Here is a 17,117-nt window from a genome sequence, read left to right as displayed (position 1 = left end):
TAGCTCAATAGATAGAAAAATAACAGTTTTCGAACAAAAAAAAGGCAAAAAATGGCAGGTTTCGAAATAGCTTCGAGCTTTAACTAGAGAGGAGGTTCCGGGCTCAAGGCTGAACATTGGGTAACTTGCCGGTGTTATGCCGAAAGGTGTAAAATTGCCTCCTTCGTGAATATTGCGAACCAAAAAATAAATAGGACAAAACAGACTGTTAACTGAGCTGAAAACTGTTATAACGTACTGCTCCATATTAATGGACAGGTGAAAATCTTGCTTTTTTTTTTGAAAAAAAAAACAATTTACACTGTCCGTTTAAACTGGCCATCGTAACTTTGCAATGAACAGAGAATGATCAAGTAGAAAAAATCTTTAGAATAGTCAGGTTTTTATACTGGCTCACAGCTGAAATACGTTAGGTGGTGCCCCCGGACCAAAGCTGACTTGGTGAGTAGAGAAATTGAAATCCAATTGAAATCCAATTGAAATGAAGCTTTGAAATTGAAGATCAAATCTAGACAGTTTTATGGGGCCCTGACTGCCGTTTTCGGCTCGCATCTTATCTTTCAAGATTTTGACATTAGAGAGATTAATTAACCGCAATTCACCACAAGGTAGATGGCACTTTGCGGGTTTTTCAAATATTCGGCGAGACAAAAATTTATCTGTTTTTCGCAAATGCAAGCTCTATAAAGCTTTCGTCTTCCAGCCGTCTTAAACATTGCAGAAACTTCGACCTTCATTAAACTGATGGAGAGGAAGCTAGAAAGTGTCCACTGTAGCGGCCTATGACAACTTCTCTGCCTGCGTTACAAACAGAAAGGAACAGTAGTTATAGTTAAACAGACCCCGAGGGGGGGGGGGGGGTAAAAGGACGCACCTATTTATAAAGATTACGTATCACCTAATTTCAGCAATTTTCCAAAGACGTACCTAAAGACAGTGAGAACAATAGACCTGTCAAATCATCATAATTATCCCAGGGGTAATTACCTTAACTAAACAGGTGAAATCTGTCCAGTTCAGCTAATTGATTTTCCACTCTAATGAACTTCTAGTTGATCTTAATTACTTAACCAAATAGTTCAAAAACCTTCACTTTGAAGCACAATTATAACTTTTATTCGTTCATTTACGTATACTAAATACTTTTTACTCATCTTTCATTGAAATAGAGTCATTTTGTACTTTGTACTAGAGTTTTCCCGATTTGGTGCTGATTTACCTGAATTTGTGCTGATTTATGTGAAAACCTTTTCCAGCTAAAAATCACTCGATTCTGGCCAATAATACCCAAACACCCAATTTCTGCCCAAAAAAACCCAACTCTGACCAAAATTACGCAATTCCAGCCAAAAGTACCCAACTCTGGCCAAAAACTACGGTAACTCCTGCCGACAAATACTCAATAAAAACAAAAAAAACTCTCAAAACTGACCAAATAAACCCAATTCCTGGCAAAAAATACCCAATTAAAACCAGAAAAACCAATTCGGACCAGAATACACAATTTAGACCAAAAAAAACCCAATTAGCGCCAAAAACACCAACTTCTTGCCAAAAATACTCTACTCTGACCAAATATGACCAATCTTAGCTAAAAAATACCCATTTCCTGCTTAAAAAACGTAATCAGTTTTTGGCTAAAAACCACAGTTCTTACAAAAAAGTAGCCGATTCTTGCCAAAAAATATCCAATGCTTGCCAAAAAACAATTCTGATCAAAAATAACCACTTCTTGCAGAAAAGTACCCAAATCGTGCCAAAATATAACCAATCTATGCTAAAAACATCCAAATGGTTCCACCAAAACCCAATTCTGACATTAAAAATATCAAGGTTTCTTTCAAAAGACGCCTTGATCAAACATTACCTAATTTAGTACGAAAATTGTCTAACTTCCTCCAAACATTCCCAATTTTTCGTGCTTTTACACAATCAAACAATTTATAATCTTTTTTAAGAACAACTACATTTCTGAAGTTAACCCAAAATCTTTGCTGGCAGATAAATGACCTATTATTCGAAGTAATAATTGAAAACAAATGTGTTGAGTTAATTTTTTAATAATCATAAGTTCTTCGCGTGCTCGAACTTTTAGTCACTAAGCGGACACAAATAGGTCATATTAATGTCCTAATTACATCGTAGTATCGTCCTAATTACGGGATAATGCCGACATTACTAGGTCAAAAAAACGTCAGAATTATGTCATTCTGTTGTAAAATTAGGTCATTCTGTTCCTAAAATTACGTTGTTCGGATGTTATCATTACGTCAAAACCTATAAAAGACTTTCCATTCCCGTTTTATTTTTTTCTCTGATTTACATAAATGAGTGCAGTTGAGTAGAAACTTCTTTACAAGTTTTGACAATTTTTTTCATTCCATTGCGACTTGCATTTTCAAATTTTATTTTTTACCCATCCTTTTTAACCTCAAATCTTAAATTTTACTCTATTTTCAGAAAAATTCAGAAAAAAGGTTGGACCAAAAAAAATTGCATATCTCGCCATAAAATTGTTTTGAAATCTAGTATGAACTTACAATGCACCCAGTCTTTCCGGACGACGAGAAATTGCAGTGTTGTTTTGAATCTACACATGCACCGTCTCTCATTCTCAAGAAAAAGTCTGCTTTCAACGGCTTCTTTTCATCGTTCTCCAAATATTATCAAATCCTTTATCACTAACGAATTAATCATCAGCATTTAGTTCACGGCCCCTACAACGACGTAAACCGATCTGTCTTTGGAGACTAACGCTCTTCACTACAAACTCGAAATCGTTATGCACTTTATGTGGGACTCGGTACTTAAATCGTCCAAAAAGAAAGTGCATAAAAATAGGTTCAAAGAACTCAATCATAAAACAGAGATCAGCGGAATGGATTTCGCTCTTTACGACTTACCCAGTTCAGCTAAAATAAAAATTTCATTTGGTTTCGTACTTCAAAGTGTGCATAGCTCCGATGAAGTTCGATGTATCAATAGAACTATGTCAACAAATTTGCTAAAAGAATGTTTTGTTAAGTGTTTTGTAGCCGACTGCAAAAATAAGCCCGTCTAAAAAAACTAGTTAATTTTCATTGCACTGGCTTACGATTTAACTGGCATCGAGGAACTACACATAGAAATAACACAATGAAATTGATGAAAAACAATTCACTCAGCAAAAGGGAGAGAAGATGAGAGGAACAAAATGAAGATGATATTTTCAGGAACAAAATGAAGATTATATTTCCACTCTTTAGGAGTTGGTTGACGACAATATGCAGGAACAAAATGAAGATGATATTCCCATTCTTGAGGAGTTGGTTGACGACAATATGCAAATTTATAAAAATTTTTTCACGAACAATCTGAAATATTTTCTGAACTTTCTCGTTGCTTCTCGATGGAACAGTCAAAGAAAACTTCCTTCTAGAAATAGGGGAACCATATCTGTTGGACAGCAGATATATATAGTTTCCTCAAAAATTGCGCTGCCATACATGTGATCACATTTTTGATAGATCAAACAATTTGCTGGTCCATATGAAGAATTGCTCCAAGACAACTCAACACAAGTATCCATTAGGATCCTATCAAGTGTCAAAGACTGTTTTTATTCGACTCGAAGATGTACACAATTTTGGCCCACTTTGAGGTTGTTTTTTCATCAATTGTGTTTGATTTTTAGGCATTAACCGTCCCCGACAATGCACTCGTAAACACATATTTGGCTTCGTGATTTGGCAAACATGTTACCATAGCAGCTTCCAACCTACTTGAGCACCCCATATTCCTTTGCAGCGAACATCCACATCAACTAATTCGTGATTTTCATTTCAACCTGACAAATATAGCAGAAAAGACCAGCTATTATTTATGGAAGAACTTAATGATTTCGCACTGGAAGCGAAAGCAAAGCTTTTTAATGTTCAATAATTAATTGAAGTGAAAGATAACCGGCAAACCCATCAGAGCACAAAAATACTTTGAAAACAAAGCTGAACCCAAAGACAAGGAGGACGGAGACCTCGAAATTCATTGACTGAGAAGCAAGCTCAAGATGTTATCAAATTGATGTTATCAAACAAGATTTCAACAACTATTACAGTGCCATTGTTGTTTTTGGATTTCGACAACTGTTACAGTACCATTGTTGTCTTTGGATTCAAAACCTCTCGGTACGATTTAAAGCTGATAACAATGTATCTTCTGTATGATCTCCTAAATGAAAAAGACGGTTTTCCAAAAAAAGATTCGTATAGGGAACAAATATATTGGATTGAACATTCGTGGCTTGCAAGTTGTGGACCTTCTTAACATCCTGAGGGAAGTTATAATTCTGAGCAACTTCCACAAAGCTTATGGACCGAGGGAAGAAGAAGCATTCTTCCCCTACGACTGGTTTAACAGTGGTGAAAAGCTGAATTTGTCCCAGCTAGCGGACGTACTAAAATTTGGAACAACCTGAAAAACCACAACGTTTTTTTCTGTTGTTTGTGACGGGTTCAAGCAAAAGAAAAAAAAGGAATGGAAGAGGAAGCAATTTCGGAGAAGATAAGGCTCAAAATCTTCACCAAAACACTTACTAAGAAAAGTTACAGGGAATTGCAAATCACAAGGGAAAGAGAAGACAAGCAGACGTTTTGTGACTTCCTCCGGTGGTAAAACAACAAACGCGTTGAACCTACTTTTTATGTTATGAGCAAATTGATTAAATTTTACCATTCAAAACAAGTAGACGTGTTAAAATTGGGTTAGGATTTTTTCCAAATCAGCCAACAGATTTCTCAAATCCACAACAGATGCTGCTTTTCTCCCAATTTGTGAAAAAAAACAAAGAATTACAACACTATACTATTTACAAAAGTAGCTAAGAGCGGGACACTCAATCATTTTTACACATTATGCGAATTTGAGGAAACCAAAACGAAACAGTCTACTAATATAAGCAAGTCAATTGTTGGCGTTGATGTTAGTCAACTGTATTAGTTTTTAATGTCTAAAGGAAATGCCAACGGGAATATAAACAAAATAGAAATATGACTATGAGACTTTGAAACCTCCTCGCAAGAAAAACTGGAGTAGCAAACTTTTTTGAGCAAAAGGTGATGGATTAAATACAAACCACCCGACCCTTAGGTAGAATTCAGACGTATAGAGTCAAACAAGAAATAGACGAAGATAAGGCTCTATTACGTTGAAGATTATTGTAGTTATTGTAGTACCGTGTTTGTGGTGATGGGATGCTTCTTCCAATTTTGTCCCTGTCACGACATAAAACAACTTCGCCTTGATGGCACTGAAAACGGATTGAAGAAGTGAGAGCGTGACGATGGCTAAAAAAAGAGATTGTTTTTAGAGTTAAGGATTCAACGTCGTTGATATTTGGGAAAGTCAATGCAGGAAATGGAAGACAGATAACACAAACGGACTATAAGATTTATAAAAATGAATGATCTATTTCAATCATCACTCCCGAAAGACTCCCCTATGGAAAAGATTAAGCGAGGAGATTTCTTCAACGTAGTTAGCTGTAGTCGATAGGTCCCAGAGCAGTTTTATCGGTTTTTTGAAGACTTCCCTCCCATATTTAAGATTTTCGAAGTGAAAAATTTTGCAGAACAAAACAATTTGCCGTTCAAGCCAAGGAAAATGTTCAATTTCAGCTTTGAGTACCAACGAGGACCAATTATCTCCCCACTTTTTTATTTTATCTGAAAAAAGGAGTGATTCTAAGAGACTTGGTCTCTGAAATACACTCCACGAAAGTGTTTCCAGTCCATTTTTCAAAACCTTGTTGATGTACGCCGCGAACGGGATCAAAAAAAAAGAGTCAACTGCTCTTGCACAAACTATTAAGCTGGTAGCAGTTCATATGTTTATCAAATAATGTACCGCAAACAGCATCCGAACACAAAATATCGGAAAGGTTCTCATGTAGGTAAATTTAATAAAAAATTCTCAAGTCCCTGATTAAGTTGCCAGAGCAGATTTATGAGGTAGAAAAAAGCAAGACACATATAGAGCATATAGAGTCAATTATTGTTGGATTTCTTATCCTCAAGTACGCCAATTTTACAATGTTTTGACTTAAGTACAAGTTGTATTCCTCTTTCTGAGATCCAAACAAATATGAGTTAATTGCATTGGATACTAATAAACTTTACATGGAACATAAAGAGATAAAGTCTGACAAAATCACTGGACTATAAAAGCAAACACTATGATACTTGAGGAGGCAAAGTGATTGCACTAATAATTTCTCAGCAAAATACAGCAGCAATTTTTTACTACAAGAATTTTGCAAAAAGCATCCTGCTTTTGACGAGAGAAGAACCTGTACATTTTAAAATAGAATTGCGTTGAACTGAGATGATTCCAATGTGCTCGAAAACTTGCGCTGCTACGATGAAAAATCAGATACAATACAATTATCCAGTAAATGACTCAACGAAAACAAAATCCGGGAACCCTCAGCCAAATACAGAAGGGTACTCTTTGATGAGGAGCAAGTATATTCAACAAACCGAGGATTCCGCGTAATTGACAATAGGAAGTCATGCCCGTATGAAATTTAAAAAATGGGAAATTTGTATTTTTTTCAAACGTAGAGTCTGTGTTGAAGTAATCTACACAACTGATATAGATTGTTTACTCAATTCATTCAGATTTTAAAAAAATCTAATCTACTTTCATTTTATGCTTCTTTAGTTGACTGTTTACCTCACAAATCTTACTTTGAAGAAAACCACGGTATAAAAATTTTAATTAGGTATAGAAACACCTAAAAATTGGTCAGTAAGTTTTTTATAAAACTATGTTTGAAAACCACTTGCATCATTTTTTATTTTACGTAATACTGTTCAGTAACTATTAAACAAAAGTTTTGGTCTTCAAAATTTACAGAAAATCAGCAGAAAAAGTCAACATATGTAAATCATTGACTTTAGAAAACGAAATATGACCAAAAAATTTTGCATATAAGCAATACATTTCTGAATCTTGAAGCTTCTTCTAAAATGTTGAAACAAAAATTGATCTTCTCTTGATTTTTATTAAACCATATTAGACTTTTCCAGTTTTTTGTGAAACAGAATCCATTGGGAGACTGGCTGAGTAGTTGGATCAGTGTTTATTATAAAAAACGTGTTTGTAATAAAATATCTTGGCCAAAGATCAGCAGGAAGGGAAGCACAGTATTTGAACAACAGGTGGAAAAAAAATTTTGACAATTTGTATGCGTTTTTGGTTATCAATTTTGACTGATCCTTCATTGTGAATTGCGATAGAATTTATGCGTTCTCCACTCAAAAAAATAGGTGTACAGTATCGGTCACATTGTTTGCAAATTAAATCTCCAAACAAATTCCTGATTAAAACACATAAGGAAAAAGCGTTTCGACATTGGCCTTAAAAGTAAAAGTAAGATTTAAAAAAAAATTCAGAATCCTTTTAATGAATGTTAGGACCGTCATCATTAAGCTTGAGGGCTTTCATCGTTTCAGCCAAAACTTTAATGTGGTTTTCTAATATCAAGTTTACTATAGGTGTATTCCTGTGCTCAATTTTATTTTGTTGGAGAGCAATTTTACGGAAATGGAGAGGATATGTGTTGTATGTTCCACTGAACTCATTATTAAATTTTATAGCAAAATAAATAATTCGAATTGGTTTGTTCAAAAATATAATTTCTTCTATAAACTGGTTTTCTTCTACGGGAAAAATGAAGAATTACCAAGCGTTTTTGGAATTTATTCAATATAGTAAATCTGAATATTTTCATCCAGTTATCTGAGATTACTACCTGTCGAGTAAAAAGGCAAGCTTCCAAATTTAAGGCCTCCAAGTTCTGCCCAGCAGTATGAATCATATAAAATGAGCGAGATGATCGAATTTTTTAGTATCAGATTAACATTTGGTAGAAGTAAGATTTTGTATGCAAATATTCCTTTTTCCAGCGGACAGTGAAATTTAAAATCATATTCATTTTTTAACAAATCATCATCTGAAAAATCGTTTTTGTAAAATGATTTGGCTCCAGCTCGTATCAATATCCTTGGCGTTGAAATGAGCTTTCCTTTTTTTTGTCCTAGTAGTTCAGCAGAGACAAAAACTTATTGTGCATAATAGGAAATCTTACTATCAACTTGTTAACTTTTTAGATAGACTTCGCAAAAAGAGAAAAAAGTATGAGGTGCATTGTTGACAAATAAAATTTCTTCTTTCTTTTCCAAACGTGTTCAATCACCTTTAATAATCCTTCCCTTGATGATTAAACGAGAAAATCGCAAGTGAGTAAATATTTTACTGTATGTTTCCAACTGAATTTTGAATGTTGACTCGTTTAATGAATTTGTCGGAAATATTTGTTGGAAATACTCATTGGACCTAACAAATAATTAGATCTGAAATTGGAATTTTGCCAACAAACTAAAGCATAGAGTGAGACAAGGATTTAATTTGCATTTTAGCTGCCTGTTTTTTATATTGACAAAGGGGGAAAGGCAAGTTTTTTAATTGGAAAAGTGAGGTGAAAATCAACTTCTCCAACAGAGAATAAGGGAACAAGTTGTCCATAAGAATTTAGTAATCAGACTTGGATACTACTTAAAACCGGTTTGAATTTTTTTGTGAAATCTTAAGCGTTCGTAATTGCGATAACTCTTTATCCAATTAGATTAGAACTGTATGTGTTCCAGTAATAATAAAAAAGAGGTCTGCCATTGCCCAAGAGTTTGCATTGTATGATCCTTTCAATGATACTTCGCAAGATCAGTTGTGATCAGTTTTGTCAGCAAGACAATTAGTGAAAGAGGCCAATATATTTTGAGGATAAACATGAGTAGAATTGTTGGATGCCAGTTCCAGATGAAACGAATCAAAGAAATTTGACTGTTCTCTGCAGCCACTTTTGGAAAAATGGTTAGTCAGAGTTCTTCGGTACAACTTTTCAAACTTTTGGCAAGCAATAACGTGTCTAGTTTTTTCTTCCTTTTAATACTAGCACTACAAAGTTCATTTCGTACTGTTGAGTTTGCAGTTTTTTTGCTGTTTTCTGGATCAGAGCCTTTCTTGATAAAATACCATCAAGTTGCGCAATTGCTAACTCGATCACATCTTTTCCGACATTTTGCTGCAGGTAAAACATTTTTTATGAGAATGTGAAGATTTGTTCTACCCACTGTTCAGGCCAACGCTCCAAAAACAATCCCTCTCTGACGAGGAACTCCTTCAATAGAAGGCAGTCTGCAAACAAAAAACTGCCAAAGCAACTAATTGCAAAATGATAATTTAACTTTTATATTTTGGTTATAGAACATTCCATCAGTGTTTTCTCTTTTTCATCACTATAAAAATAGGTCAGGAATGGGGGCTAAGGTGTTTATTTTTTGTATTACAAAAAATTTCATATTTATCGTGGCGCTTATATATTTTGAAATACTTGATCTGCTAATGCCAACCTACTAACCTTATCTCTTACATGAAACTTGGGCTTTTTGTTCTTCGGTGGCTCCATTGGCTTGTACACGACCGTCAATAGGTTCGCATTTACTTCATCTTTGAGGGGATTTTCATCAAATATTAACAGTTTGTAATTTCATAATAACATTTCATATTCAATGAAATGTCTGTGATTTCACATTTATGACTTCACTGTAAATTTTCATATTAATACGAAATTTTAATGTGAAATTTGTGATTTCATATTAAACTTTCCAGTTAAATTTTCAACCAAGTTTGTGATTTAATATAAAATTTTCATCAAATATTAATAGTTTAAGATTCCTTACATTAAAAGGCAGCTCTACCCAGTTGATACAAACGTAGCTTGCATAGCCAGTGAGAGAGAGGGAGAAACAGATCTTCGATTTTCTGTTTCAAGCCACGTTTAAGCACCGTTCACGTCAAAAACTGGTACTGATTGCCGCCTGAGTGTAACTTTTTAATTTATCTGGATTACAGCATGTTAAAATTATAGATTCTAAAAGTGAACAGGAACTTAAATAATATTTTGCTTTGGTTGAGCCATTACATCCTGAAAAATATCACCTGTTAATAATCCTACCCACAATTAGTAAATTACTGAGGAAAAAAATCTTTTCCAACAATTAATTGCTGTACCAGATTGAATTGGCAAAAGCTTCTCATCAGTGCTACAGACAAACACAGAAAGCCGAGCACATCAGTTGTATTCACATAGTTAGGGACCAATAAGGACCCTACCAACTTCAACATCACCACTGCAGGTATACTCCAATAGACAATTAAGTCACCCTGGTAAAACACAGTGAGATACTTGCAGCACATTAAGTTGGTTTGACTGTCCAGCCAAATATTTTTTAAAAGGGGCAACCGAGGCAAGAAGAAACTAAAAACACACTCGGGATTCAATTTATAAAGTTTCCTCTTGTTATCCTCTAATTTCTTTCCCATACGATACTTTTGATGAGCTGAAAAGAACTAATATAAGAACATTCTATCAATCGACTTTCAGAAGTTCAAAACGCAACAAAAATTCTTTAACTTATCATAGTTTAAACCTAATTACACTGAAGGCAATCGGCAGACAGTGCCTAAAAGATGCAACAACGTGCATCAGTTTCTTTTTTTTGCAGAACTGTCAGCGAAATGTTATAAAAATAAAATTTACTTCGTTCAGCTTTATGATCCACCAAAAAGTCTTTAAAAACTCGCTGCTCTACCTTCGAGGAGCCCCTACTTCGTAGTAGGTCCAGATTTAGTATAATTCCACACAAGAATTTGTTTTTATAACTAATTTTTAGCTCGATTTTTCTACAGGTTGTTCCATGTTCTTCTGTCCGGCCAACTAAAGTGCGACGCATGTCCCGTACAAAAACACAAAGAAGATCTGTATTTAGATCAATTCATTTAAATTTTTTAGCTTGAGTACAAAGTTTTTTGATTGCATTTTCATATGATAAATAATCCCACCAGCAGATAACTGAATTAATTTTCTTTCAAAATTCTTGTAATCGAAACAATGATTTTTTTAAGCTTGTTTTCAAAATCGCCAAAAAAAAATTTTTACGGTTTAATTGAAGTTTACTATAATCAAAACATATTTCATACTTTAAAAATGACAATAAAGTTCTTGCTTACTTTTCCACAACAACGGCCAAGCCTGGATGTGAATTTCGAAAAATTATCCAATATTATTGAATATATCACACAATCGCACATACAAATTTGTATTCAAACTGAGCCAAAAAATACTGACGAAGACAATCCTAACTCAGGCTTTTTAAACGATTACTTGAAACAAGAATTGCTATTTAATCTGATCAATTGGAAGCAAAGAAAATTTTGAAACCACTTGCATTAAAAACGACACAGACCAGACAACGAAGTGCTGTGGCTCCAATTGCATAAGATGCCGTGGCAGCAATTAATGCAGTTGCTTGTGTAGCTTGTCCATTGAGTGGTGTTTTTGGATGTTGCAGTGGCTCACGTCAAGTCGAGTGTATTTTGGTTTTTCATTCGGAAAACTAAATGAAAACGATGACCACTTTACAGAGGTCAAACTTAAAAAAATTTGGCCATTGTGGCATGAGGACTGCAAGAATTGAAGCAAACAGAAAAACAGGATGATCAAACACAAGAAAAATCTCAAAATTAATTAACAAAGCTAATCACTTGATCGAAATCTACACTCGCTAATTCATGACGTGTTCACGGTACTTTTACGCTGGCGATCAAAGACCAAGTCATCAAATGTATTTGGCAAGTTCTCTCATTCTGCTTAATATTGAGATGAAATGCTATAGATCGCCACACAATTCTACAATTGAAACATCTTAAACACCGTTACGACATTGACTAACCAGCTAATCCCTATGAGTTTGTTACCTAAACAAGACTTGAAGCAACTCTTGAACTAATCTGCGCTAAAACAAATCACGTCAAACGGCAGATTGACATTGGTGATACCATTAAGGAAATGTTTGCCTATTACAAAACAAAACTCCTACTGAATGTTGCTGCTAAGAAATTCGGAACGAAATTTCGACAGGCCATACCGTTAGCCTATGGCTCTAGTACAATGAATTTGTATAGGAAAACTTCCTATGCCAACAAGAGATGCTGATGATCATGCATCACAAAAGAAAACAGCCACAATTTCCAATGTATTGACTCCAGTAGTTTTTGGTCTGTAATAATTCTTTTTGCTGAGGATGGCAGAGATTAATTGTGCTCTACACAGAGCAAGTCAGTTCAAAGCTTTACAAATTTGCACTATTAACAAAATTATGTTACCTATCAGGGAAAAAGCACAATATCTAGGGAATGAATTTTCAATAACATTTCTTGCTTTTCAGCCATTCGACTTCATTTTGAGTGAAATGAGGAACAAAGATCGACTCAGAAGAAAGAGTTTTGCAGGAAGTAAGGCTTGTAGGCTTGAACTTGAACGCAGAACAAAAACGAAAACAACGTCTATTGAGAACAAGCAAGTATCTTTTCTTCTAGGAATAACAGTTCAAAATGAGTTGACGTAAACTTAATAGATCCAATGCAATATCGCTTTGCAAAAAAAAACCATCACTAAGACGAGCGCGAAATCAAATGGCGGAAAAAGTGCAGTTGGAGATGATGACATTCCTTGATCAATACAGGCAAATATTGGACCAACTTGATGAACTGAAAAAAACAAATGACTGGAGAATCATACAACAAATATGTAAGAATCATATATGTTCAGAGATACAACAACTTGTCAGCTAACGATTTTGACTGGAATCAATTCATTCACTATTTCAACCCTTCGCCAATATCTGGTTGATTTTTTATAGAATAGGTATTAGAAAAAACACACGTTGACTCAGTTGATTATTGTGACGAAAAAAATACCATGCAAACCAGAGATGATTGTCTCTGAGGAAGAAATGCAAATCTTACGAATTTCGCACGAAAATGATCTGATGAAAAAAATTGCATTATAAATTAAACAAACTTAGCGCAGACAAGCAAATCCTAGAGCCCCAGTTATAACAAGGAGAAAAGCTCTCCAATGAATGCACCATGTGAACAGATTGAATATCAGCTACAAAACAATTAATGATTTAGAACAAATCAAAAATTGATTTCATATTTGTGATTTCATATTAAATTTTCATAATAATATGAAATTTTAAAATGAAGTTTGTGATTTCATATTAAACTTTCCTGTTAAATTTTCAATCAAATGTGCGATTTAATAAAAAAAAATGTTCATCAAACATCAACAGTTTGTTATTCCTTACTTACAACAAAAAGCAGCTCTACCCAGTTGATACAAACGTAGCTTGCATAGCCAGAGAGAGAGAGAGAGAGAGAGAGAGAGATCTTCGTTTTTCTGTTTCAAGCCACATTTAAGCACCGTTCACGTCAACAACTGGTACTGATTGGCGCCTGAGTGTAAGATTTTAATTTATCTGGATTACGGTATGTTAAAATTATAGATTCCAAAAGTGAAGAGGAACTTAAATAATATTTTGCTTTGGTTGAGCCATAACATCCTGAAAATTACATGTTACTTATCCTACTTATAATTAGTAAATTCGTGAATAAAAAAATTCTTTCAACAATTAATTGCTACACCAGATTGAAATGACAAAAGCTACTCATCAGGGCTACAGACAAACACAGAAAGCCGAGCACTTCAGTTGTATTCACATAGTTAGGGACCAATTAGGGACCTTTCTAACTTCAACATCACCACTGCAGGTATACTCCTGTAGACAATTAAGTCACCTTGGTAAAACACAGTGGGATACTTGTAGCACATTAAGTTGATGTGAATGTCCAACTAAATATTTTTAAAAGGGGCAACCGAGGCAAGAAGAAACAAAAAAACATTCAGGATTCAATCTATAAAGTTTCCTCTTGTTTATCCTCTAATTTCTCTCCCATCCGTTACTTTTGATGAGCTAAAAAGAACTAATGTAAGAACGTTTTATCAATCGACTTTCAGAAGTTCACAACGCCTCTTTAATTTATCCTAGTTTAAACCTAATTAAATTGAAGGCAATCGGCAGACAGTGCCTAAAAGATGCAACAACGTGAATCAGTTTCTTTATTTTTGCAGAACTGTCAGCAAAATTTTATGAAAAATAAATATATTACTTCATTCAGTTTTTATTATCCATCAAAAAAGTCTTTAAAAACTCGCCGGTCTACCTTCAATGAGCCCGTGCTTCGTAGGAGGTCCAGATTTAGTATAATTCCACACAGGAATTTGTTATTAAAACTATTTTTTATCTCAATTGTTCTACAGGTTGTTCCCTGTCCTTTTGTCCGGCCAACTATACTGCGATGCAAGTCCCGTACTAAAACACAAAGAAGATCTTTATTTAGATCAATTCATTTAAATTGTTTAGCTTGAGTACAAATTTTGGGATTGCATCAGTATATGACGAATAATCCCACCAGCAGACAACTGAATTCATTTTCTTTCAAAATTTCTGTAATCGAAACAATTATTATTTTAAGCTTGTTTTCAAGTTCGCCAAAAAAAATTTCTTACGGTTTAATTGAAATTTATTATAATCAAAACCTATTCCTTACTTCAAAAATGACAGTAAGATTCTTGCTTACATTTTACAACTACGGCCAAGCCTTGATGTATTTTTAGAAAAGTTATCTAATATTATTGAATATATCACACAATCGCACATACAAATTTGGTTTCAACGTTTGCCAAATAAATACTGACGAATACATTTTTAACTCAAGCTATTTAACCGAATATGTCAAACAAGCATTGCAATTTAATCTGATCAATCGGAAGCAAAAAAACTTTGAGACCACCTGCATCAAAAACGACACAGACCAGACAACGAACTGCAGTGTCTCCGATTGCATATGATGCCGTGGCAGCAATTATTGCAGTTGCTGGTGTAGCTTGTGCATTGAGTGGTGTTTTTGGATGTTGCAGTGGCTGACGTCAAGTCGAGTGTATTTTGGTTTCACATTAGGAAAACTAAATGAAAAAGACGAACAGTTTACAGAAGTCAAACATAAAAAATCTTTTCGCTATTTTGGCATCAGGACTGCAAGAAATGAAGCAAAAAAAATGACAGGATGATCAAACACAAGAAAAAACTCAAAAACAGTTTCAAAAAATAATCACTTGATAGGATTATACACTCGCTAATTAATGGCCAGTTCACGGTACTTTTACGCTCAAGATCAAAAGCCAAATCATCAAATGTATTTTGGCAAGCTCTCTCATTCCGCTTAAACAATGAGATGAAATGCTATAGATTTTCAACACAAGCCTAAGATTCAAACATCTTAAACACCGTTACGACATTGATTAACCAGCTAATCCCTATATAGTTCGTTACCTAAACACGTCTTGGAACAAATTTTGAACTAAACTTTGCTAAAACAAATCACGTCAAGCGGCATATTGACATTGGTGATACTATCAAAAGAAGTGTTTGCCTTCTACAATACAAAACTCCTTCTGAATTTTCCTGTTAAGGAATTCGGAATGAATTTTTGACACGCCATACCTTTTGCCTCTGGCTCTAGTACATTGAATTTGTATAGGACAACTTCAGTCCCTATGCCAGCAAAAGATAATGATGACCATGCATAACAAAAGGAAACATAGACAAATTTTTTTGGTTGGCTCCAGTAGTTTTCGATCTGTAATAATGGTTTTTGCTGAGGATGGCTGAGATTAATTGTGCTCTACAAAGAAGAAGTCAGTTCGAAGCTTTACAAATTGGCATTATAAACACAATTATGTTACCAGTCATGGAAAAACACGATATCTGGGGAATGGAATGCCGCTAACAACTCTTGCTTCTCAGCCATTCGACTTCATTTTGAGTGAAATGAGGAACAAATGTCGACTCAGAAGAAAGAGTTTTTCAGGAAGTAAGGCTTGTGTGCTTGAAATTGAACGCAGAACGAAAATGAAAACAAATTATATGGAGAACAAACAGATATTTTTTCTTGTAGGAACAACAGTTCAAATTGAGTTGACGTAAACTTAACAGACCCAACGCAATATCTCTTTGAAAAAAAACCATCACTTAGCGAAAAGCTTCACATTACATCACAAAAACAAAAAACAAAGAGCGCAAAAAGAAATGATTGAAAGAATGCAATTGAAGATGATTACATTCCTTGATTAACCCAGGCAAATATTGGACTAAATTTATAAACTGAAAAAGCCAAAAACAAATAACTGGAGAATCATACAACAAAAATCTGACGTATAGATTTACAGATACAACAACTTGGCAGCTAAAAATTATGACCGGAAGCTTCTCATTCATTATTTCAACCCTTCTCCAATATCCGGGTGATTTTTTAAAGAAAAGATATTGGAAAAAACACACGTTAACTCAGTTGATTATTGTGACGAAAAAAATACAATGCAAACCAGTGATGATTGTCTCTGAGGAAGATATGCAAATCTTACGAATTCCGCACGAAAATAATCTTATGATAAAAATTGCACTATAAATGAAACAAACTTAGCCTAGACAAGCAAATCCAAGAGCCCCTGTTATAACAGAGAAAAACTCTCCAATGAAGAACAGATTGAATTTCAGCTGCAAAATTTCGAAAAATTTTCTTTTCAAAAACTCTGTGGTATACACAACTTTGTGGCTTAATACTTAAAAAAGAGGCAAAGTAATCTTAGCAACCTTGTATTCAGAAGGTTATTGATTCACGCAAGTTATCTAAAAAGATGCTAAAATAGTTATGATGTCATTTATTTAGAAGCGAAGTGTCATGCATGAATTCTCTGAAACTCAAACATGACAGTTTATGCTTAAAATTTTTTCTTGCCAACAGAGGCGAAGTGCTTTTAATCTCACTATTCTAAAGTTCTGATTGGCTACTAATAGTTATCAAAATTTTATCGAAATTACCAGAATCAAGTAGAGAAAATTGTTGAATATTAGCAGAGTGAAAGCAGATGAAAAGAAAGCTAATGTAGACATCCAGAAATGCTTTGAAAGAAAAAGGGGTAGACCACACAAAAAATACTCCAATTATTCAAAGACCAGAAACAAAGAGAAAATATAACACTGAGATAACAAATCTCATTTCAGTTTAATAAACCGTTCATAAGACTTAGCTCGATTATTAGATTCTTTCTTCCATTT

The 17,117-nt window shown here is 34.3% G+C and overlaps 2 protein-coding genes across 2 annotated transcripts in view; one reads left to right on the top strand and one right to left on the bottom strand.

Annotated features, from left to right (window-relative positions):
• LOC142334744 (uncharacterized) overlaps window positions 1-17,117 on the bottom strand; it is a 447,170-nt gene that overhangs the window by 153,707 nt on the left and 276,346 nt on the right. The gene's annotated exons all lie outside the window — the stretch shown is intronic.
• The window catches only part of LOC142334745 (pleckstrin homology domain-containing family F member 2-like), a 321,367-nt gene that overhangs the window by 221,887 nt on the left and 82,363 nt on the right, over window positions 1-17,117 (top strand). The window lies entirely within an intron of this gene.

This window comes from Convolutriloba macropyga, chromosome 2, assembly GCF_964194025.1.
Source record: "Convolutriloba macropyga chromosome 2, txConMacr16.3, whole genome shotgun sequence".
Taxonomy (NCBI): Eukaryota; Metazoa; Xenacoelomorpha; order Acoela; family Convolutidae; genus Convolutriloba; species Convolutriloba macropyga.
Note: the sequence above shows the minus strand (reverse complement) of the source record. Positions and strands in the feature narration are given on the sequence as shown.